This window comes from Mesocricetus auratus, unplaced genomic scaffold, assembly GCF_017639785.1.
Source record: "Mesocricetus auratus isolate SY011 unplaced genomic scaffold, BCM_Maur_2.0 Super-Scaffold_100007, whole genome shotgun sequence".
Lineage (NCBI taxonomy): Eukaryota > Metazoa > Chordata > Mammalia > Rodentia > Cricetidae > Mesocricetus > Mesocricetus auratus.
The window spans coordinates 15,543,551-15,568,381 of NW_024429191.1; the positions used below are offsets into that span (position 1 = coordinate 15,543,551).

Genomic DNA, 24,831 nt, shown 5'->3' on the forward strand with positions numbered 1-24,831 from the left:
GTCAGGACAGACAGATACGGGAAAGCACTCCATCCTTTGTTAAGGTTTATTCGGAGTGAGAGACATGGTCACACAAAGTTGTTAAACAGCACTGCAAACAAAATGGTGTAGAATAATGTCATCAGGAAGTCATAGATGGCCATGTGCCACATGAGTGGCAGGGATAACACTTGCCCGAGACGTCCACAGGACGTTGAGGTCTCGGTGTGGCAGTCTTGGGGAGAGTCTTCCTTAAGCAGGTAGATTTGTTTGGATTTCTCTTGCATCTTGGACCTCCTGTCAGAGCCTGCTCTGTCCCTTCTCACTGCAGCCTGCCGGGTTAATCTCCTGGGTGAGCGTGGGCCTGCAGAATGAAGCTGGATGGAGTTATATGTCAGACTGCAACAGACACGCACTAAATATCTTGCTCCATTATCCCAGACAGGGCTTTGATGTTAGCGTAAAACATGTCCGATTACATGGTACGTTATGTCATGTGTCAAATCAGTGTTGGGGCTCCGTCCTGACACTTTAATTAGTGCTGAGGAGGGGGAGAGTGTATTATTTTTCAATATGAAGGAAAATGTCCCTAACTCCTGTTGAGAACTATCGGGTTATTCACTAACCTGAATGTAGCCTTATCTTTAAAAACATGACCTGTACACAACACTAGGGCAACGACCCTTATATAGTCTAACGAAAGAAGCTTGAGCCAGGAGGCAGAAAGCTTTGTGAAACTCAAGTCAATAGGAGTATGAGTGGGCCACTCGGAGTGTTCTCATCTTAAGTGACACCAATGTTTTACTATTTTCTTTGAAGATTCATCACCATTAAAAGGGGGCTTCTGACCCTTCTCTGCACCTCACAGGCGCATCAGTTGCTGTAGTGAGATCATACATGTATTTAGTTGTTGTAAATGATGCTACCTACTTAAATGGATGAGGATAGGTTCGGGCACTGAAGGGAGAAGACATTGGCTTCTAAGAACTCTAAGTTACTTGGAGCACTGACTTCACACTGTAGTTTGCTTGTTGCTTATTGGTTGATGCCAGTACTTCTACAGTTCTGTAGTTTGGGTTCAACACTACACTGGACCCAGAAAAGTGTCTAGTCATGACTATAGCCCTTTGGCATTTGTGAACGTGGCCCCGAGTAATGAGAAACCTTCAGTTTGCTCTCTGTTCCCAGAAGAAGGTCATCTGACATAATACCGAGTGAAGTCTCTGAGCGTCAATAAGTCCTATTCATGTTGACATCTAGACTCCTGTGTAATTAAGACCTCGGGTCTGGCGCTTGGTTTATCAGTGTGTGTCGATTCTCATTTACATAGACTTTGGTTTTTCCCACTTCACTGCAGAGCCAATGCCCCCCATCCCCAAATGCTATTAACAATGAAAAGGTTGAGGATAGAGTTACCGCCCATCTTGCCTCTAATTCCTGCTTAACATTTCCCTTAAAAAAAGAACATTGCTCCATTCGGAAATTAAATGCTATGTGTTTAGATGTTCTTTATGGCAGGAGAAAGGAGGTAGATTTTCCATTGCTTTGTTCTGTGTTTGGAAAACATCCGATTTCATGCCCTTTATTCAGCTGTGAGGCAGGGGCTGCAGTGTGATCACAGAGTGGCTTTGTCATCATCTCTCCTTTATACACTGGAAAGACTGAAGCTCTTCTCACATCCCTTGGTGCTGTGTGCTGCAAACTAGGATGGCCTCCCTGGTGTGCTAATAATGTATGTTTGCGGTCTGAAGATTGCCTGGTGTAACTGGATTCTAGAAAGAAGATGACTTCTAGGGCTACTGGGAACTGTCCTTCTCCCCTCTGAGCTGTCTGCTTGACAACAGTTATTTGTGATCCAGCCATTTGAATGCTTCTTCTCTGACTGGATACCTTGTACCCATTAGCCAGAGAATAGACCTGAGTTCAGTTCCCATCACTCACATGGAGGCTCACAACCATCTGCAACTCCAGTTCCAGGGGATGCAATGCCCTCTTCACCAAGGGCACCAGGCATGCATGTGTATTGTTTTCTCTGGAATGAGAAATCCATATCCAGGAGACGTTAGAGAAGTTTCCTAAGACCGTATAGACACCAGTTCTGTGACCAGGGAATAAAGAGCATGGCGTCTGTGGATCTTCATTTTCCCACCATAAAACTTAAGAGTAGGGAAAGAAGCCTCATAAGAGGTTCAGCGAAAGATCCTGGAGTGAAAGGCATCAAGAAAACACTCACAGGGTGGCACTATACCATACACATGTTGTTCCGCTCTGTGCTTAAGAGGCTAAAATAAGAGGACTGATTGAGACCAGGGGTTCAAGACCAGCCTGGACAATATAGTGAGACCCTTCCTCCTCCTCCAAAAACAAATTAAAATGAGGGTTGCTTGTAAGGAAGCTACTGTTGTATTTGTGTCCAACACTACCCTTGAGAAAGTTACTACTGGTCCTCTGATAGTTTATCTTTGACAGAAGTAATAGACAAGTATGTTGCTTACTTTGTAGGGTTGCAGCAAAGATTCAGTGAAATTATTCTTATAATGTGCTTAACACAATGATTGACATTGGCTCTCAATTCACGTTGCCTATTAGCCTTTCTGTCCCTACTGATGTTCTGTTACTGATCAGAAACCCATGCTCTACTGAGTGAGACACAGACTTAGTCTACCAAAGGCTCCTTGGTAGCTACCCTCAGTCCCAGAGTTCCCAGGAAGTTTTTAAAAACTAGTACCACTCTACCTCAGTCCACCTAAGAGTTGTCGCCGAGAACTTCAAGTGATGCTCTCTCTGTTCCTGAGCAGAAATGTCCGCTGAATTCTCCTGAATCCGGATGAGAAGGGTTTGAAAAGCTCATCAGTTGATTCCAATGTCAAGTGCCACCGACCTGGCAGAATGACCTGTTAAGTTAGGGGGGAAAATGTGTTTATTGATTCTGATGTCACTGGTGGCATTGTTTACATTTCCTTAAAACCAAAGCCTGGGTCCTGGGGGTGTGGCTCCAAGTGGCAGTGTGCTTGGCTAGCGTGTACAAAGCTCTGGGTTCAACCTTCAACACTGCAGTCAGAACTGATTATTAACTGAAGTATGGGGAGAAACACATATAAACTAGATATGGTAAATACTTGAATGAGGCTCGAGAAATGTCCTATGTTTATAAGTAGACCTCAGAATGTGCACTGTCATTAAGTAAGGGGAATGGGTGGGGAAACTCAGGGAGGTGCTGGGAGAAAGGAAACTATGATCAAAAAATACTGTATGGAAAAAAATTTAAATCATGGAGAACAAGTAAAAATTCTAAGAACACAGAATTGGTCTGAACTTATTTTCGCTCTCCTCCCTTCCTTCCTTGCTCTCCTCTCCTCTCCTCTCTCCTTTCCTCTCCTCCCTCCCCCTCTCTCCCTCCCCTTCCCTCTCCCTCTCTTTCTGGTTTTTTGAGATAGCATCTCAGTATGTATCTCTGAGACCAGGCTGGTCACAGAGCTCAACCTGCTTCTTCCTCCCAAATACTGGGACTAAAGAGGCACACCACCAAGCCTGGCTTCTAATAACTTATTTTTAACCTGGATCTTAAAATATGTCATCCTATTTTTACTCAACTAAATTCATTTACCTGGTAAATAGCAGTACACATTTTCCTTATGCTTCCATTGACAAGGCACTTTAATTGGGGTTCCTAAGAACCCAGGGAAGCTGGACTTTTGCCCTCTTGGCACAAGTGGGGAAATTGTGACAAAAAAAAAGTGAGTTAAGTTGCCTGTCCCATTACACATGTGTGAGCTGGAAGCCAGACTGAATTTGGAGTGATTTTATTTCCCCTCTCCTGCTAACTTGTCCATACTGCCTACTCTGACTCCACTTTTAAGTTATAAAATCTCTTAAGGGCACTTCTGTGACAAAGGAAACCTACCCAACAGCCTCCTCTGGAGTCTCTTCTTGTATTTGTGACCAGCTTCAGTCTTTCCTCAGGCCTTAGCCATCCTCATCGTGATTATCACTCAGTTCTGGCCCTGCTTACTGAAATTCCTCCAATGGCTGCCTAGATTGCTTTGCAGCAATCCACAGGCCTGCTCTGCTTGACCCCTGCCCCCACCCTCCCTGCTCTGTTCCTGCTCACCATGCCCCTGTCAGCTCCAGCTGCTCCAGATTCCACAGCCAGGCCAGGCCCTTGACCCTTCATGCATGAGCAACACTGTTTCTTTTGCAACAAAATGTGATTCCTCTTCACTTGGCCAAGAAAACCTATCTTCGCTGTTACCTCCACAAACTACAAGCCGGTCTTCCTCGTTGGATGAGACTATTCTTTTACCCTTCCATGTTGCAACCAGATCTTTCTTAGTTGCTCTTGTTCTGATTTGGATTTATGGGGGGTGTCAGTCCTGTCCCAAAGCATCACCTCGCTATCTTTTTTCTAACGCTCTAGTCTCAGACCCCAGCATAGTGCTTAGCACATAGTAGCTACTCAATGTGTATAGACTCAATGAAAACTCCACTACGAGGATGGGTTGTTTATTCATATTCTGCTGAGGGCTGGTACAACTTTACTGCCTGTACCTGCTGCAAGCCAGAAGGTGTGAGTACCTGCAAGAACTTGACTTTTCAGAGCTTCCCCGACTGTGTTATCTAAGGCTGCTGCTTACACTGGACGCTCTAAGATGTGTTTGCTTTTTGACTATGTTCATACACTAATGTGAGTGGGGATGCCATCAGAGTCCAGAAGAGGGTGTCAGACCCCTGGAGCTAGAGTTACAGATGGTTGTGATCTACCCTACATGGTGGCTGGGAACCTAACTCTGATTCTCTTTAAGGCCAATCGATGTTCTTAGCCACTGGGCCAGCAGCCCCTATACTGATAATGCATGACAGGAAATGTGAGACGGAGTGGCTTCCAAGCTAGAGAGGGCTCAGTTTAGTCAAACCAGGAGTAGAGTGTCCAGAGCCAACCTGCTCTCCTTTCCCCTGCTTCCCCAGAAGTCAAACCATGGATCTAGTAGATAAATACAGCACCAGAAATCATACATCTGTATTGTATTCCCAAAGGTTCCAGCTTTAGATAAACTGCTCCTATTAGCTAAACTTCAGTTTCTTTACCATTAAATTGGGTGTGATATTTCATTCCACCCTTAACTCACTGCATCATTTTGTGGATAAAATGGGGTAAAAATGAAAATATTTTGAAGAGGTAGACATCCTTCACTTTATTCCTTGTGCTTGTGTTACATAGAGATGGTTTAGTCTCCTTAAGGATTTTTAAATGGAAGAAGATGCACTGATCTCCCTAGGTAAGGAGACATCTCGAAGACAAACAAACCGAGAGTTGAATGCATTTTTCTCTGGCACCAAGGAATTAGGTGGGTGGGTAGAAGGCGACAGTGGTTGCTAACAGACCTCTGCCTGCAGATCAGGATATTGTTTGGCACCTACCCTGTCGCCTACTTTTCTAAGCAATTCGTAGGTCGCATAACATCTGGAAACCAAGATGGGGCACTATGAGTGAGTTGCAGGGTGTTGGGTGGGTAAAGGTGGATTAGTGGTCGTGATGGCGGATGGATGCGGAGTGAAGTAAAGAGACGGAGCAATGGAAGTCATCAGTACCATCTTAGCAGTTTGGCTATTTAGTCATGAGGAAGGAAGATGCTGTCAGGGAAGGCTGCCTAGAATAGCATGGAACAGTCAGGAGTGACTTGAATCAAGTCAGGTAGAGGGCAGGTCTAGCAAGGCAGCTAGCTGGTGCTTCCTGCTCTCGAGGGTGGGGCTCAATAGAGGACTCATGTCCCAGAAGCTGTCTGGATACAGCCAAAGTAGTGGCTTTCCCCCCTTTCCCAGGAGCTGAAGTGACTCCCACAAGGGGAGGACAACACTGGGGGTGCGGTGGGGACAGAATAGAAGGGACCTAAATACAGTCAAGGATGTTGGCTTTGGTTAGTATATAAAAACTAACAGGATTAATGGAGCCTCTGGGTGTAGAATGTGTGGACACTAATTGCCCCTAAATTACAGTGGATTCCATTGAAACTGAGAATTCTCAACAAACCAGCTCTGCCCTTCTTTCTGCCCCCCCCCTCCCACACAATGTTAAAATGAATGTGTCATTGTGACTGGGATGAAAGGTTTTGAATTTATTTTCCATTTCCCTCCAAGATCTCTTGTTTGCAAAATACAGGAGAGTCTGGGCTACTAATCTAATTCCAGTTTTATTTCAAATTAAAAGAAAAAAAAGGTAGTCTAGGGATTGGGTTTTCCAGAAGGGCTGGTCCAAGCCAGCCCCTGCTTGGTTTCTCCACCACACCAGTGACTCTAATTAGTGGTTCTCAAAGTTGATTGTACCTCTGAACCCTGTTAAATCAGAGCCCACCCCCAGAGCCTCCTCAGAGTGAGTTTGAAAGAGGGGAGCCCCGATCTGCATTTCTAATGAGTAATCCAACAATGCCACTGCTTCTAGTTTAGGGCCTGACCACAAGGGCTTTGCTTTGAAAACCACCAAGAAACTAGGAAAATGGGAAAGAAATGTAAGGAACCTAGCCTTAGGAAAGGAGTGTGAATCTTTAAATCCTAAAGCTGTGTCTGCTTGCAGGGTGAGGCAGACTGAAGCATTATTTCTGAAATCAACTGTGTGTGTGTGTGTGTGTGTGTGTGTGTGTGTGTGTGTGTCTCCTCTAGGTTTTCATAAGGCACACTACTGTCATGGGGTCACCACCTCTTGCTAGATAGCATGGAAGACAGAAAGGGGTTTGGAATAGAACAGGCCTACCCTGGGACTTGAAGTCCCTCCTCCCCCCTCTTGTCTGTTGGTAGTTACTGTCAAGAGTTTTCTCCACTGTTCTCACACCTCCAGTCTGCTGTATGTTCTTTTTGCCTAGAGGCCACCAACAGGCGTCCATGCCATCCCACTTTTATTTACAGGTCACTTGTATGTAAGACTGAGTAACTGCTAGGCTGCTTTTGGTAATGTTTCCAACACTTTTCAAAACACTGGACAAAGTGTGTCAACAGATTTGGGACTTTAGTTCTGACCTTGCCTCTGGCTTACAGTGTTAGTCATGAGAAAAACATTGCAACCCCTGGGTAAGATTTTACTCATCAATTAGAGGAGGGAGTTAGTCTAGCTAGCTTAGTTGCTATTCTCTTTGGGGGCAAATGAATATAAAATATATGGGTCTCTTCCCAGACCCAAAAAAAAAATGCACAGATGTACCTAAATGCAGAATGTTGCCTACAGATTTTAGACTGCCTAAATAATAATAATAATAATAATAATAATAATATAGCAATAATAGGCAATGGCAACAGGTGGTTTTTCCCCAGGTGCTAACTATGTGCCAGGTATCCTATTGCCATACCCTGGCAAGAATGCTCAATCACAATGTGCCCATCACAATGTGAGAAACCATGGCAGGAATTCTACTCAGGTCACAACAGAATGTGGCTGGAGGAATCCCTGTACTATTCTGCTGATGATCCATTGCAGTTTAGGTGTTTATGACCCTGGGTTATAAGTGGACCCTACTCTGGGTGGTATTTCAAGTTCTGAGGTTTAGAAGTCACAGATTTGGTTGTTTGTAGCCTCGAGCACGAACAAACACCAGTAAAATGACCCACGGTGTTCTTAAGACTTTGATGGATCAAAGGCGGTCACAAAATTTAGAATTTAAAGTACATTTGGAACTCCAACTGAGGAAAGCCGGCAGCCATAGAGCCACACCTCCCTCCTTTGTATGTATCTTAAGAAAAAAAAAATGAATGCTTTCTTATCATAGTTTCTGACCAGAGGCAGCTTCAAGGCTGTGGAAGCAGCCCATCTCTGCCTTGGCAGGTCAGTAATGTGACGAGATAAAGGGCAGCTCCTTAATGAAAACCACTCTGCCTCCTGCCAGCAAAGGAGTTTTCTTAGTGCATTTCAAGTCCTCTAACACCTCTTCCCAGATCAATGGCTTTTCATAAATGCACCAGGAGATCTTTGAACCACTAATGCTTCAGGGGCTGTTTAGGTTTGGAGTCAAACTGTTTAATCTAACTCTCCTCCAAGTCTGGTTCTATTGAAAGGTCTCCGGCAATGTCTAAAAAGCAGAACCACCATGGCCAAGTGGCGTCCCCTGCCTTGGCCTCCTGTTTATATAAGCAAATTGGACCAGGCTGATTACATTCAGGGTGGGGGGAGGAGGAATGGAATGGCATGTGGGTCATGGTAAAGAGTTGAGTGAAAAGGAATCAATTTAAAGGTGCCTTTTGTTCAGAGTGTGGCAAGTCATTTGCCAGGAAAGACGGGGAAGGCTTCGATTGGCTTCGTCAGCGGAGTAAAGTCAGCAACAGATGATGCACTTCAGTAAAACTATGTCATGCCAGAGAATGGTGGGCCAAACTCCCCAGTGTTCTTGGGGAAATGAGTGCCATTTAATTTCAATAGTAGCTCTAGCATGTAAGCCAGTTCAGGGTCTTTACAGAAAGCAGACTGTGAGCAGCAAGGGATGTCATATGAAAGGGCAGCCTTTCTTCTGCCCAAAGCTGCTCCCACACTAGCTTCCACGGGAATAATAGAGAGAAAACAACAGTAGGCCTGTGCCCTGTGCAAGCCTGTGCACTGGGCTTTAGCCCATCAGCTGTTATCAAATGCGAAAACAGTCTCAGCACAGATGACCAAGTTGGCCAATATCACACTTCCCTGGGATGGTAACCATAATTATCTCCTACTCTTGCCTACCAAGCCATGTGTGTCTACCCATGTGGACACGATCCACTGTCATCTCTATAAAGTTAGCTCGTTGACCCCTAGAGATCTGTGGCTTTGTTGTTCCAAGTGGTCACACATAATATCCCCTTTATTTGAACTTCTCTTTTATGGAACATACGGTATTTTCAGCTTGCTTCTCACCATAGTATGCAGCACAGTAAAGAGCTCCACTTTTTTTTTTTTTTAGTTTTTGTTTAAGGGGTGCTATGGTTGGGAGGGATAAACCCAGTGTTTCATACATGCTGAATAATTCTTTTATTCTTGAAAAGTCATTTTAAAAGCAGCATTGTGACTTGATTTTTAACATTTATTTCTAATGTGCATGAGTGTTCATTATGTATGTATGTATGTATGTATGTATGTATGTATGTATGTATGTGCACTGTGCTTGTTATACCCCTGGCAGACAAAAGAGGGCACCAGAACCCTTGGAACTAGAGTTACAGGTAGTTGTAAACTGCCCTAGCCATGTGAGTGCTGGGAACTGAACTAGGGGCCTCTGCAAGAACAGCAAGTGTTCTTAACCACTGAGTCATCTTTCCAGCCCCATGGTTTTTAAAGCCATAATTGTCATTTTTATTATTCTATTAATATAAGCTCACCGCATTAACTCTTGTCTTAGGTAACAAAATTAAATAGAGACAAAAAGAAGAAACGATTTTTAGTATTGTGGTATGTAGTCTGCTTTTTCACCTGTGTGCGTACATTAATAAAACACAGGGGACTTCTTTCTTTGTCAAAAGCTGTAGAACTTCTGTAGCTTCCATGCCGCAGCCCCACGTATAATGCTCTTCTAAGTAGTTATGCCATCGTTTACTCCATCTGCAGTTGATGAACTGGGCCCCCTTCCTTTGCTCATCTCTACACAGGTGCAGCAAGGCTCTCTGTCCTTACAACCTGATGCTTGTCTTCCTGTCCCTGTTTTTGACTTGGCTTCTTGGAAACTTCAGACCCTTTGTCTGAAAAAATGATTTTAGAAATGACAGGATGTAGCCTTTGTCTACTTCAGGGTACTTCAAATTACAACACTCAGGTTTTAATGTAAAAACTGGATTGAGGTGGTTCAAGTTAGAACAGCAGAGATTCTCAAGTCCTCTTTTTTTTTTTTTTTAACTTGTCCCACCAAAATATTTTAAAGCTGGGTGGTGGTGACTTTGTCTGTGGCTGTGACCATGCATGCCTTTAACCCAAGCACTAAGGAGGCACAGGCGGTGGATCTCCAAGTTTGAGGCCAGCCTGGACTGTGTCCCAGGAAATTAACATACCAGGGAGCATGGAGGTGTTTCTATTAACGTCCTGTCTGTGGAACTGCTGTGTATCAGTAGGTCTGGAGTTGAGACTTAATGAGTGCCAGCAAGAGAATGGAGAGAGGGCGCCGACCAGATTCCTGGGATTGTGTTGTAAGTCATTCTTTTAGGCTCATGGGCATCAATGATGATTTGACCAGAGGTATCTTAGGACCAAGCCAGGTACACAAGAAGAATCTGAGAGAATTCAGGGTGCTTATGGTGGGTGATATGGTAGATCACCAGGTCTTCTATTTATTATTTTCCATCAGCCAAATGAAGCAATTTTTAGATTTACATTTAGATGATTTTTTTTTGATGAGAGATCACCATGGAGATGGAATTGAAAAGCCTTTTCTTCACAACATTTCTGTGAAACCATTTGTTTAATTATTTGCATACTGTGTCTCTGGGAGGCCCCTAGACGTCTGTGCTTCTCCCTCTACCAAGAAGTGCTTGATTTCAGCCCCTCTTGGATTCTGTACAGCAGAGGCATCCAGGTCTCCCATATGCCAGGGCTCTTCCAGCAATGAGATGAGACTCTTGTAACGTCCCACAATCAATCCCAGAAAAGGAACCCAGGAGTGAAAAAGATCAGAGAAAGGAAAGAATGTTAAAGAACGTGCCTTCTGTTCTCTGGGAATGGTTCTGCGTGTAATTTGTCTAGACCCAGTTGAGTTAGTCTCGCCTGCACAAGCCCCTACCAAGGTGGAGCTGGTAGAATGAGATGGCCAGTCAAAGTTGCCTTCCAAAGTGGTCCAGGAATGCAGGGGCCCAAGTTGTCCTTTTGTTGTTCTTGTTATTGTTGTGGCTGTGGTGGTTCTAGAATTATTTGTGAATTCATACACTTTTCTTTTTTTTATTTTATTTTATTTTCCAGTTTAAATTTAGATAAGAAACAAGGTTGCTTCACAAGTCAGTTCCAGGTCCCTCTCCCTTTCCCTCCCCTCCTCCCATGCCCTCCCCCCAAGCCCCCCCCTTATCCCCTCATTCCCCCAGGGAGGGTGAGGCCCTCCATGGGGGTGTCCATAGTCTCATACACTTTTCTTAAAGGAGTAATTTCAAGATTCCAAGTAGATTCAAGCTAGATTAAAAACAAAAGTAAACATTCTCTAGTCATTCTTGAACTTTATATAGAAAAGTCCCTTCTAAACACCTCCTTTCTGTCTACTTATTAGCCAAAAAGAATGTAGTGTTTCTGGAAACTTCCAATGCTCTGTCTTGATCTATACTTCTATTCAGGGTTTGATGATGTACCAGCTCCAACGAGCAAAGCTCCCAATGCATAATAATTTGGTTTTACAATTTGGCTTCCACATTGTGAGGCTTGGAAGTGTTTGGAGATGTCAGCTGTCGAAGCTTTGTCCAGTGCATGGATCTGGGATGATACTGCAATACGTGAGCTGCAGCAGCTTCAAGCCAAATCCGTGTCTTTGGTTGATACCTCTTCTTCCTGTTCATGCCAGCCTATGTCTCTTTCCCTCATTACTTTGCTTCCTCACTTTCTCTAAAGGGGTTGGTTTGTTTCTGGTAGTTCAGTTTGCTCTGGAAGAAGTCATGTGATGGCTCCAGCTTGACATGGAGCCCAGGCTATTTGTGTCACACTCCATTCCTGGTAGCAAGCGTTGTTGCTTACCTGCCTGTGCTCATTTCATACATTTTGATGAACTAGCTATGTCCTGCACACTGTTGCACTGTGGGGACCAGGATACCACAGGACTAGTCAACCTTGAAATTCTTAAAGACATTTTGACAGCTTCCAGCAAGTAAAAAACACATATCCAGCTCACTCCCTGTTGAGAGGCTTTTGATTGACAGCTCTCTTGTTTTAATGCTAGAGAATTTGTATCCACCTACACAAAACATGGGGGCAGCACACTATATTAGAAAACACAGAGTCCCTGCTAAATGCCATTCTGTTGTTTACTAGACAAGTCACATGGATGATGCTGTTACCATGTGCATTTCCAATGCCCCCACTCCAACGGGGAGAATGACCATACTCACGTTGGCCCGTTGCTAAATACTTCTGTTGTGTTCATGTTCTGTACCACACCCAATCCTTGGATTAGGTTACTGGCTCAGGGATCTGCCAAATGTGTAAATGCTTGTTCTTTGCTTTTGCTTCATATCCTTTCCCATTTTCTAATGCAACAAAGCAGGGCTTTAAGCTGGGGTGGGCTGTCTTCTTTATTACACTTAGGTGCTGAAGCATAGAATACGCTCTTTTTTTAATTGGCTTGCCTCTTGTTCCCCTTGGGAAAGGTATCAAGGAACACACTGGAGGACCCTGACCTCTCCATACACTGTTTCTTCTTGCATTTTCCTGTTATCCCAAACCCATCCTATCCAATAATGGGCTTGTAGATGGAGAAATTGAGGTTGAGTTTCACTGAGCTTTTGATCTTTCGCTGTGTTCAGCAGTAAGAACACTTTTTTGTACGAGGCAAATATAAGAAATATATAGTGAACATAAACTCAGTCTGCAAGCGTCAGTCAACAAGAAAGGTGGCTTAGTTTATAAAAATGTTTCCCTCATGTCCACTTTCCACAAAAAAACCTGCAGACATTCTAAGCTCTCTTTCCTTCTTCCCCACTTGGGTGGGTGTGAGTTTCCAAGGGTTTTAGTGTTGCTTAGCAGAATGGAGGCAGAGAAAATATACCTCAAAGATATACTGCCTAGTTTTATGTCAACTTGACACAAGCTAAAGTCATCTGAAAGGAGGGAACCTCAGTTGAGGAAACGCCTCCGTAAGATCTGGATGTAGGGCATTTTCTTAATTAGTGATTGATGGGGGAGGGTCCAGCCCATTGTGGGTAGTGCTGCCTCTGGGCTGGTGGTCCTAAGTTCTATAAGAAAGCAGGCTGAGCAAGCCATGATGAGCAAGTTAGTAAGCAATACCCCTCCATGCCCCCTTCATCTGCTTCTACCTCCATGTTCCTGCTTTGAGTTTCTGCCCTGACCTCAATAATGAACAATGATTTGGCAGCATAAGCTAAATAATGCCTTTCTTCTCCAAGCTGTTTTGGATATGGTGTTTCGCCACAGCAATAGTAACCCTAACTAAGAAACTGTACCAGGATTGTGGGGGTATGTCTGTCTGTAACAGACCTAATCATATGTTTTAGGGAGGATTGTGGAAGGACTTTGCAACTTTGGGCTTCAAAATTCATTGAGTGTTCGAAGCTCTGTGAACCATTCTGTGGGAGCATGGAAGGTGAAAATGTTGAGAGCAATGCAGACGATGGAGGTCTGGTCTGTAAAACAGCAGAGGGAAGTTTGAGTGTCCCTTAATGACTCTACCAGGGCCATTTGCTGTTATTTTGAGTTAAGAATCTGTGGTTCTGCTTAGCTGTGGATTAATAATCATCCATGATTGACAGGATACCAGAAACACTGAACTAAAACCTTTGCTTTAGGGTCAGCTGATGGTGGTTCACTGAAGTTAAGAAACTGGCGTTGATTCAGAGACTAGCATCACGGAGGTGAAATCTCCTGCGAAGCGTTTCCTCAGGGTCAGCACAGAGAGGCTGTGTTCTAGAGGCCACCAAGGTTGTACTCCACACTGGCAGCCAAACTTGGATCACACAGGTGGTACTGGCTTTGAAGGCATGAAGAGGTTATGGGTAGCAGCTGAGGCTTAGCGCTGTGTGTCAGGACTAGAGTTCCTGAGGAGAGCTCAGGAGAGGCTCTCTTGGTAGCAGTGGAGTCCAGTTGCAGCAGAAGACCTCAGCATTTTGGAGCCAGCGGTACCATAGGATGGCTTCCAAGCCTAGAAGACAAACTGGGTATGTTGCAGAGGCCCTTTGGAGGAGTCAGGATCATGAGTGGATCCCACCCACACGTTAGACAATGAGTTATTTACACTGTTGGAGTTTGCTTTGTTCAGATTGTGACTATGCCCTGGTACTTCCCTCTTTAAGTAAGTGTTTATTTTTTATTTTACAGAAGCCACAGTTGAGAGACTTGAACGTTTAAAGAAATTTTGAAACTTTAAAAGAGACTGGATTCAAACAAACAAACAAACCTGGGTTTTTAAATGTTTGAATTTTTAAAGACTGGGGAACTTTTAATTTTTGAATATTTGTATTGTGGTGTTTATATTAATGTCCAGTCCTGGGGGTGAACAAGAAAGGAAAGATTGTGGGCTTAGCAGTGATGTGTTTGTGTGTAAGATTGGCAAGAGGTCAATTTGCTGTCTAGTTTGATGTCAGCTTGACCCAAGCTAGAGTCACCTGAAAGGAAGGAACCTCCTCAGTTAAGAAAATGCCTCCATAAGACCTGACCGTAGGGCATTTTCTTAGTGGTTCATAGAGGATGTGGTTCAGCTCATTGTGGGTGGGAACCATCTCTGGGCTGGTAGCTCTAGATTCTATAAGAAAGTAGGCTGAGCAAACCAGAGATTTGATGGCCTCTGCATCTGCTCCTGCCTCCAGATTCTTGCCCTGTTTTGTGTTCCTGCCAGGACTTTCCTCAGCGGACTGTGATGTGCGAAACAAATTAACCCTTTCCTCTCCAAGTTGCTTGGTCACGATGTTTCATCACAGCAATAGAAATTCTAAGCTAAGAGGTAAATGGCTGCGAGTCTGCTTCCTGAGTGTGCCTCTTCCCTTTAGCTCCTGAAGGCACAAGCAGTTATCCTCCTGCTTACTCCTCTCGGAGGGGCTGGGAGAAGCTGAAGACTGTTTTGAACCGGGTGACTAACTGCCACCATGAGTTTGCTGCTCATTTCATGCTCCCGCCCCAGGATGGAGAGTCAGGGGTGTTTCTAGTGGATTTTCTGCCTTGAGTGGCCCCAAATAGTCTCCACAGATCTCTGATTCTGTCTTCCCCTTGGTCTAACCTTCCTCTAATCCTGCGTCTGTCACAGGGAGGTAAGGAAGGGGTTTCCATATCTGCTCATCCATGGCTTTGGTACCTTCACTACCTCTGTTGTCTTTCCCTGAGGTGGAGGCGGCTTTGGAAGGATCGGGATCCTAATGCTGGTGGAGCCAGTAGACCTTGGGTACACTTGGGTTCAGAGCAGCACCGTCTGGTAAAACTTGCTGTGGTGATGGTCCTGTTGTGCATGTTCTTTTTCCATGCTTGCAGCCAAAGCCACCCGAGTGATGAGATGGGCCCTTGGGATCATTTCACTTTCATTCACTTAGATTCAAATAGCCATATGTAGTTAGAAGCCACCGTATCAGAAAACATAGGTCTAGATTTTTGAAACTCAAAAGACAGAGTTAGAGTCTTTGTTCCCTACATGGAGCTGGAACAATCCATCCCCAAAGCATCCTGTATCCTGCCTTCCCAGGCATAAAGGAGTGTGCTGTTTAAGAGGGAGTTCTGTGAAACATGTTAGTTAACACTTCAAAGTAAAGTACTACATACACAAACATATTGAAAAGTGGTATTTTGCCTGCAAATTTCAAGATTCCATTTTTTTTCTGCTGAGTAGTACTTCATTGTGTAAATATGCCACATTTTCTCTATCTACTCTTCAGTTGAGGGGCATCTAGGTTGCTTCCAGGTTCTGGCTATTACAAATAATGCTGCTATGAACATAGTTGAGCAGATGTCCTTATTGTATGAATGTGCATGTTTTGGGTATATGCCTAAGAGTGGAATTGCTGGATCTTGTGGAAGGCTGATTTCCATTTTCCTGAGGAATTTCCATACTGATTTCCAAAGTGGCTGTACAGAGTTTGCACTCCCAGAAGCAGTGGAAGAGTGTTCTCCTTTCTCCGCATCCTCTCCAGCATAGAATCTTGAAATTTGCAGGTAAATGGATGGCACTAGAAGAAACCATCCTGAGTGAGGTAACCCACTCACAAAAAGACAAACATGAACCCTCATCCAGTGGCTGATGGAAGCAGAGGCAGACACCCATAGCTAAAAACTGAACTGAACTCCTGGAACCCAGTTGCAAAGAGGAGTGATGAGCAAAGGAATCAAGACCAGACTGGCAAAACCCACAGAGGCAGCTGACCTAAACAAGAGGGAGCACATGGACCCCAGACTGATGACTGAGAGACTAGCATGGGACTGATCCAAACACCCTCCCCAACCTGGGACCTTGCAGAGTAGATTAGTAATTGTTTCTGGCATACAAATGAACTCTGGAGGGATTCTCTCTCAGTCTGGTCACATTGGGGAGGACCTAGGCCCTGCCCGGGATTATATGACAGACTCTGAAAATCCCTCATGGAAGGCCTTACCCTCCCTGGGAAGTGGAGGGAAAATGGGGTGGGATGGGAGTTTGGGAGGAATGGGGGGCTGGGGAATGAGGGGAGGGAGAGGGAACTGAGAGTAACATGTGTAAAAAGTTAAATGAAAAAATTATTATAAAATAGTGGTATTTTACCACTCAAACCAGTGAGCAACCCAAGCCTGAGTATCGTCCACCTCTTAAATGGCTGAGGCACCTCTAATGGACCACAGGCATACTGGCAAGTTGATAAACAATTGCCCTTTTTCTGCCTAAAATCTAGTATGGTGTGTTGAGATGTACAGACTTACATAGAAAATCATGGCTTCACAGAGTGGTGACTTGCTTTAAGGGATACAGACTCTGCCAGGATGGTCTAAGGCCAGGTCTGCCACATTGTATTGAGAATTCATCCCTAGTACCCCACTGGCTCCTCTAGCATTCCAACCATGATGCTAGACTGTTACATCTGCCCTGGAAGTGATTATCTCCTAGAGAAAGGGCCACACCTCTTGATCCGGCCATGTGTGTGGCAGGGCGTCCACTAGTCAGCAGGAGGGATGACGAGCTCCCTATGCCTTTGTAAGATGTGAGCAGAGACCCCAGGCAAAACTAGTTTCCAAACCTACCACCCTCTCTAATTCTTCATCTCTTTTCTCATATCCTCATATCCTCATGGCTCGAGGTTTTAGAGATACTAGGGATGTTCCGAGTAAAGGGAAGACTCCACTCCTTAACTCTAACGTCCAGCCTAAAGGAGGAAGCTCAGTATTTAAATTAAATTAATTCAAGCTGCTGTAACAAATGGACTTAATATAATGCATAAAGACTCAAGCTGATTGAGGTTGAGTTCTCTCTCATTTAAAAACCAAAATAGCTTTTCCTACTGGGCCAGCGCTTTGCCTTCAAGTGAGAAGGAAGAGATCAGAGTCCCGTCAGCAAGTAATGATTAAGAGTAGATTATGAACCCCAATACCTTCCGGGGCCCTCAAGAGTCAATGCTGGGCTTCTGTGCAAACAGGGAAATTGTATGCAGGCTAGAATCTTATAATTTTCCCACCCATCTGTTTGATCGGATTTGGTTATAGGATCATGCCTTGTTGCAAGGAAGGCTGGGAAATGTAGTGTAGTTTTGGAACCAGGAAGCGGAAATGACCATGTTTAAGGGTTAGCCAGGCTTTCTCATTCATCCAAAATAACAAATGGCAGATTTTTGTTTTAAGAAGCCAGATGGTAAAATAAATATTTTAAGCTTTGTAAGTCATGATTTCTCTGTCTTACTCTCTTCTATGACTACGCTATGGCTGCAACATAAAACATTAACAAAATGGTGGGGCTCCTCCTGTAAAGCTCAGTTTCATAGACAGACAAATAGCCTATTATGGCCCCAGAACCATAGTGTATCAGCCACAGTTGTAGTCCTGGGTCAATGCATTCCCAGCAAAACACAAAACAAGAATAGGTCAGATTATTTGCAAAGAACTACAAAAAGTGTCTGTGTTTCCTGGAGCAGAACTGGCGGCATTGAGTGCAGACAGCTTAAGGGGGCATAAGAGGAGTCTGGGAAAACATTTGATTAGGACACTATAAAAGAGATGGTTCCAGCTATGTTTCAAAGGAAAATAATGGTAGTTATCAAAAAGTTGTTTATTTAAAAGCATAAGTTTCAAGTGCCACACTCAGTATCTTTGGGGTGGGACCAAAGGGTACATATTTTCAGCATGATTCTTTGCTGTTTAAGCAGGTAGTATGGGTATTATGAATCCATTAAGTAAAAAGTCATTAGTAGCCTGCCCCTGACATGAGCATGTGGAGGACATAAAGTAATATACAGCTTGTGCATGGAGCTACTGATTCAGGGAAGCCAAACTCTCCTTCAAAGAAACTAGCAAGACTCAAGAGGATGGCAGTGGGCTTACAGAGTTTTCTGACTTTTTTAAAAATTTATTTACTTGGGACTCTGTTTTTGTGATGATCATGTTCTGAAGTAGTTGATTATGTAAGTCATAGGAAAGAGTCAAAACTTCCAAGCCAAGTTGGGCATGGTGGTGCACACCTTTAATTCCAGACCTTGGGAGGCAGAGGCCTGGTCTACACAGTTAGTTCCAATACAGTAAAGTTATGTAGAGAGACCTTGTCTCTCTCTCTCTCTCTCTCTCTCTCTCTCTCTCTCTCTCTCTCTCTCTCTCTCTCTCTCTCTCTCTCTCTCTCTCACACACACACACACACACACACACACAATTTCCATACCAAGCTGCTCTAGACAGGGATTTTTGCTTGCTCTTGTTGAATGAATTGTCCCTGCTGGAAGATTGGATTCCTAATTCCTAAAGCTTTGTGACTCCTGTCCCTTATCCCCCTGCCAGGATACAGCTAAAAACCCTCCCCCCAATCTTCTGAAATATTTAGGGCTGCTATACTGGCTTCCCTTCTGTTGCCCAGCAACCAGCATGAGGGAGGCTAATTGGTCAGGAGAGCCAGGGAGTGGCTCCCTTATCACCCTAGTTGTCAGTGCAGGGTCCCTGAGTGCACCTCAGCAGGGAAATGTAAAACACAACGTGGGTGACCTTGAAAAGGTCACCTCTGGGGTGCCTGGAGAAGGCAGTCACATATGCCAGTCCATCTGTTCATGGCCCAAAGATGTGGAAGCAGACGGAAAAAGAAATCCACCTCAAGACCCCTACTTTCCTCTAGAAATGACCAATTGCCTACCTTCAGAATTGGTGGGAATATTTGAGTCTCTGAGCAATAAAATACAAAGCACTGAAGAGTGAATAGCAAACCAATATGTGTATTTCTGTAGTTCAGAAAAAACACACAGAGATAAGGGAGAAAAGCTGGAAAACCACCCCCCTGAGATTTCTTTTATGTTAAATACTGGGAGTTCTGTGCTCAAGTCTGATTTCTGAGCATGGCAACTTGCCCTTAAATAACCAGATCTGCTCCTTTCTCCAGTCTCCATCTCCATCCTGGGAGTCCTGGCATCCTGTTCTCACCTGTCTGCCTGGGAATATGGAATGCCTAAGCCAAGCCCTGTCCTCAGCAGCCGGCAATGTGGGAGCCCAGGGTATGGTTCTGGCAGCTAACATGCTCCCTTTCTTGGCAAGACAGCCTTGACTTTTACTGTCCCTTCCAGAAGCCTTTGGGTGAGTTTGGGAAAATGTAAAAACTCAGGCTAGAGAGACTTGCATAAGCCTTGGTTCACTCCCCAAATGCAGTTGTGGGCAGCCCGGTAGCCTCAGATCTTCTGAGACTGACCTTGAAGGTAATGAATATCCCCTCCGCTAGGGATCCCAACTCTGTATGTACTGAGGCCTGGGAACTTGCCCTTCTACAAGCTTCTCCATGCTTCTGATGCAGATGTGTAAGCGATTCACGCCACACTGGGGCAGTGGGATAAACAGGAAGCATGGGAGGGCAGGCAGAGTCAGAATTAATTGCTTTTTCTTTTGACTCACAGCAGTCGTGATCTCGATTAGCTGTGGAATCTCACTAGTAGCTTGGAATCAAAGCGCCTTTCCCTGTTTCACTATAATCTTCTTCCTACTAAAGCCCATTTCCCTTTCTTTAAGTCTCAGTGACTCTGGATTACCTCTCCAACTCCAATGCTTGACCATATTCTGGAATTGGGTTTTTGGTTTTCTTAAAAAATAATAAATTTGTTGATAAACACAAACACATAAACCTTCTCTTGGGTCTTATTTTTGGTACTTTTGTTCACCCTTCCCAGAGGTACTGCTGTGGCACACACCCTTGGGGTCATCCGTTTCTAGAACAGGACATTCTGCTTTCCATGGTCATACACACAGGCACACCGGAAGTAAGAGTCCAGCTGAAGAGTAGATACAGTGTATCTGCTCTGCCCAGCTCTGCTGATGTAAGGCCTGCCGTGAACGATGTGAACCCAGCCCAAGCTGCACAAGAGACTGGTTTCCTTGCTTGCTTTGGTGACAGCTGCCAGCATTTTCATGTCTGCACCTTGCCTTGTCCATGCCACACCTTTGCTTTACTTGCTTGGACCGCCCCCCCCTCCCCATTGCGTAATGTGAGTCAAGTCACTTGGAAAGGAGTGGAAGGGAATGTTACCCAGAGCGTGCAAAATGGAAGCTGGATGCGGGATCACGTTTGTGGAACCACAGATAAAGCCCAGAGCAGCCTAATTGGCCAACACCAGTGGAAAGACTGTAAATGTGTCTACTTAAAGACCTCCTGTCAATGATGCAAATTTGCCTTTCATCTTCCCAGGGCTCAATGATTTGAGGCATGGTTCCAGATCCCTACAACTTTAAAGGTAGCGTGCAGCGAAGTCACACAGAAAGTACTAAGTCCATTGAGCCACCATCACCATTGTCAGCCTCATTATCACTATCATCGACCGCATCTCTTTGCAGTGCAGAGAATCAAATCAGAACCACCAAGTGCATGCTAGGCAAGCCTTTGTCATTCAGCTGTACCCAAAATCTACATTAAATATTTAAAAACCTTTCCACCAAGAAAACTTTAGTTCTTCAGTGATTATTTACATCACAAGAGGCAACACAGCATGAATCTTACAGACAGAGCTACATTCAAACTACACTAGCTTTGCCTCAGATCCATCATTCATGTTCTGTGGAAGAAAAATGATGCAAGAAGTAATATTTATAGCACATTACTATATTGTTACCCTTGTAAATGCTTTACATAAAATTTTTTATTGAAAAAAATTACATCAAGCCTATGATGTATAAAGTACAATCTCTTTCATTTCATAAATGATGGGTGCAGGGAAATCAGATCCTGTGACTGAGAACATACTCCTTGCTACTGTGCATCAGTCCCCTACTTTATGGCAGAGTAGGTGACAGATTTCTATAGGAACTTGGCAAAGCAGTCATTGTTCAGTAGATGATCATTATGGTTATCATGTGTATTTAATGGACAGATCCTTCCCAAGTGGAGTGATTTCTCAACTTATAGGAATAGAGTGCTAATGAAAAATTATGGTTTTAATTAACAGTTTTTGCTAGGCTCTCTGGATCTATTAAATTCACTCCAGCGTTATCAGCATGATCCCTTAGTTGCAATCATTCCAATTGTTAGCCTTGCTTTGATTCTGGAGCAGACGTGTTGCATTCCAGCATGCAACAGGACTTCTGGATCAGCCCCTGCTTCTAGAAGAGGGAGCTGTTACTCTGGACTCCCAGGATCTTGTTAGACCACTTTTGCTTGCTGGCTGCCTGGTTTTCTTACTAGCCATTCAGCGAGAGACTTGGGGATTGTCCTAGAGTCTCAGAACTAGATAGTCAGATCAGCATAGGATACCAGCTGCACCAGATCTGAGGCTATAGTTCCTGACTTGCTAACTTCTAGGGTGTGCTGCTGGGGTTTGTGAGGTAGATGAAGGAGTCTTGACAGACAGAGGAGTCAAAAAAATGCAGAATTAAAAACTAAGAGAGGAAAAAAAATAATCTAGAGAGAAATAACCTTCATAGATTGAAGCCATTTTGAACTGGGAGATTCTTGAAATGCCCCCCCACTCCCATTGGTAAGTTTCTGAGGTGAATTCCACAAAATTACGCAACTATGTGTTTGGTGTGATTACTGGATGAGGACATGAGAAACTTCTCCAGCAAGTCCCTACTTGCATGAAACCTGTGCATGTTGAGATACTGTTTGGGGGGGGGACTCCATTATTGACTGACTTTGGGAGCTCATAATCCCAGCACCCCTGGGCAGGGACTCACAGGGACTCACAACCTTCAACACACAACTTCACTGCTGCTAGATGCAAGGCCACCAGAGACCATGTCCCAAACCTGACTTTGCAGGAGCATGTATGTCCTGATCATGAGAGCAACCTCCCAGGGGAGAAAAGGATATGGTCACAAGGGACATCCCAGACACACTCCTGTTTTGATGTTTCTAATACACAGAAAGGTCACATGAGGTCCAGTACATCAGCTTGTAGAAGCTGTCATTCTTTTCCTGTGTTTTTTGCTTCATTTTTGTATGGATGGGGAGCCCTTGTCTAGACTTTGTCTTTTCCACATCACAAAAGCTTTGCTGTGTCACCAATGAAGTCACCACCACCTTCTGCAGTTGTCTCTCATGCTCCTGCAAACAGGCAACTAACCACCTTCTCTGTCCTGCTTCTCTTCCCTCCCTCCCTGAGGCCCTCTGCACAGTTTTCCCGTCAGAGGAACCTTTGGAAGCAAGTGTGTCCATTTGATTGAAAGAGGCTAATAACTTCGTATGCACTGGCCAGCAGGGTTCAGTCTATTGGAGACCCATCAGCCAAAGGAAACTCCAGGCTGTTACCACTGTTGTTGCTGTTTGCTTTTTTCCTGGTTGATATTTTTTCCTCTTCTATCTCATCATCTTTCCCCCACCAATACCGCATTTAGTTTCTTGACACTCATCAAATTTATATTAAATCTCTACCTTATCCAGACTCTGGGTTCTGAAAATTTGCTAAGTCTAGGAAGAAAGGAGAGAAGTTTGAGAGGGGAAGGAGGGAGAGGGGATGGCAAGCAGGCAGGGGTGGGGGGAGGGACGGGGTGCGGGTGCTTTACAGAGTATCACTGCAAGCCACACTACCAGAAATGTTACCTCCTTGAGTCATTTAGTCCTTGAGTATCTTGTTCTATGGATCCCGGCCAGTCTATAACTGTGTCGTAAACTTTGATTATTGAGATTAAAAGCACAACTGTGTCTCCTTCCTTCTCTCTTTCCCTACCCCTGCTCTCTCCTTCTCTCCCTCCCTCCTTTCTTTCTTCAACAAAACATTCTCTGTAATCCAAGCTGCACTGGCAGGCAGGCAGGCCGCGTCTTAGATTTCCTCTGGGGTTTTGACTTTTTTCCTCTTTTCCCTCATGCACTGACTATAATGTTTGTGGAGAGCTGGGCTACCTTGTGAGCTACACAGGCTGCTTTCTTGTCCTAGAGCCCGTGGTCTAAGGTGCATCAATCAAGGAGGTCGGTAGGTTCGTGAGACACTGGGGGTGAGTGCCGGGGAGAAAACAGAAAGGGGAAACATGGTATCAGAGGTGGAGGTGTGTCACTTTGTATTTGGGAATCCAAGAAGATCTTCCCAAAGAGGGAATGTTTGAAAGGAAAACTGAACAAGAAGGAGCCCGGTACTCATCCATGTAGGATTTACCCCCAGTTCTGACTGCCCCAGCCTCCTATTCAGCCAGGATTGAATTCCACATAAGTCTTTACCCCAAAACCGGCGTGAGAGACAGAGGTCAGTCAAGAGGGCTGCTGAGAGTGGAGGGACCCTGTTCTGGGCACAAGTCAGCCTTTAATGAGGATCCAGGTGACCCTTTGAAAGATGAAACCTGTGGTCAGGTCTCCCCCAGCAGAGAGTTTCAGGTTTCAGTCCTAATTATGGAACCAAGGAGATGGCCCAGCCATCATCCTGTTCAGCTGGGGTTCAGCTTCCCTGGGAAGAGGCCTTTCCTGTCTCCAGTCCTGCAGGCCGCAGGGTACTTACCTCAAGCAGATGTTGGCTGCTCTGAGTCAGCGCTCACCATGGCACTGAGTCACTGGCTCACGAGGTGGGTAGGAGAGAGAGGTGCTGGAGGGAGTGTCTGGCAGCAGGACTGGCCCTAGGGGTTGCCAGCACTCTCGGCTGCTGGCTGCAGCTCCAGTTATGATGTCACAGAAGGATGGAACCTCTCTCACGGCCAGGACTATGAGCAGGTCTTTCCTCTCCTTTCCTCTCACAAATATGGTAAAACTTCAGGTAGGAGCATAGAGAGAATGCCAGCCTCCTGATGGCTCCTGGCTTGGCACTTGATGTATGCTGGCTGGTATTGTCTTAACCCTCTCAAAACCTTTTATGCAAAGCAATGCCTGGCATTCATTCCCTTCGACTGTCTGCTTGGGATCAGAAGTGGGGCCTTGGAATGTTCCAGACTTTGTAAAAGTTGTGTATCCATAATGAAGTATCTTAAGAACGAGGCTGAAGTGTAGACATAAAGTTCATTAGTATGTTTCATGTACTTCGTATGCATAGACTAAAAGCAACTGTTCCACAGTATTTGCCTGTGATGTAGGGCAGGTATATGGAATGTTCCACTTGGGATCAGATGTGAATACTCTTAAAGGTTATGCTTTAGAAAATATTGAATTTTACAGTTTTTGGTGTAGGGATCACCAATCTGTAGTACTATTCCTAGTTCTTTTTTTGTTTTTTTTTTTTTAATGAGGCTTCAAGAAGTTGTATAGTGTCCAAGGTTAGCTACTTAGTGGTCAGGGTCTGTCCTACATTGATGAGAATCAGTGTACCTTAGATTCTGGCCTTGGAAAATTCTTCCTTTTTTAAAGGTCTGTTTTTTAAAGTGTGTGTGTGTGTGTGTGTGTGTGTGCACGTGTGCACGCATGTGTGTGCACCCATGCACATGCACACCTGAGAAGTGGACCCCAACAGCTAGAGTTAATGTGATTGTGAGTCATCCAACATGACTGGGATTTGAACCTGCCTACAACAACAATATACTCTTTTAACTGCTAAGCTGTCTCTCCAGTCTCTTGCTTTACCAGTTTTTTTTTTGTTTTTATTTTTTGTTTGTTTGTTTTTATGGAACTGGGCCTGAACCCAGTACCCTATGCATGCTAGGCAAGTGCTCTATCATTGAACTATACCCACAGTCCTCTACTTGGC

At 44.5% G+C, this 24,831-nt stretch overlaps 1 protein-coding gene and 1 long non-coding RNA gene across 2 annotated transcripts in view; one reads left to right on the forward strand and one right to left on the reverse strand.

The window, feature by feature from the left end:
- Positions 1 to 24,831, forward strand: part of Slit3 (slit guidance ligand 3) — a 571,841-nt gene that overhangs the window by 235,772 nt on the left and 311,238 nt on the right. The gene's annotated exons all lie outside the window — the stretch shown is intronic.
- On the reverse strand, positions 33 to 23,768 carry LOC121141286. The gene is made up of 3 exons (XR_005878157.1): positions 23,659 to 23,768; positions 2,716 to 2,873; positions 33 to 343 (listed from the first exon to the last, which is right to left on the reverse strand). It is a non-coding gene; the product is annotated as an uncharacterized LOC121141286 (long non-coding RNA).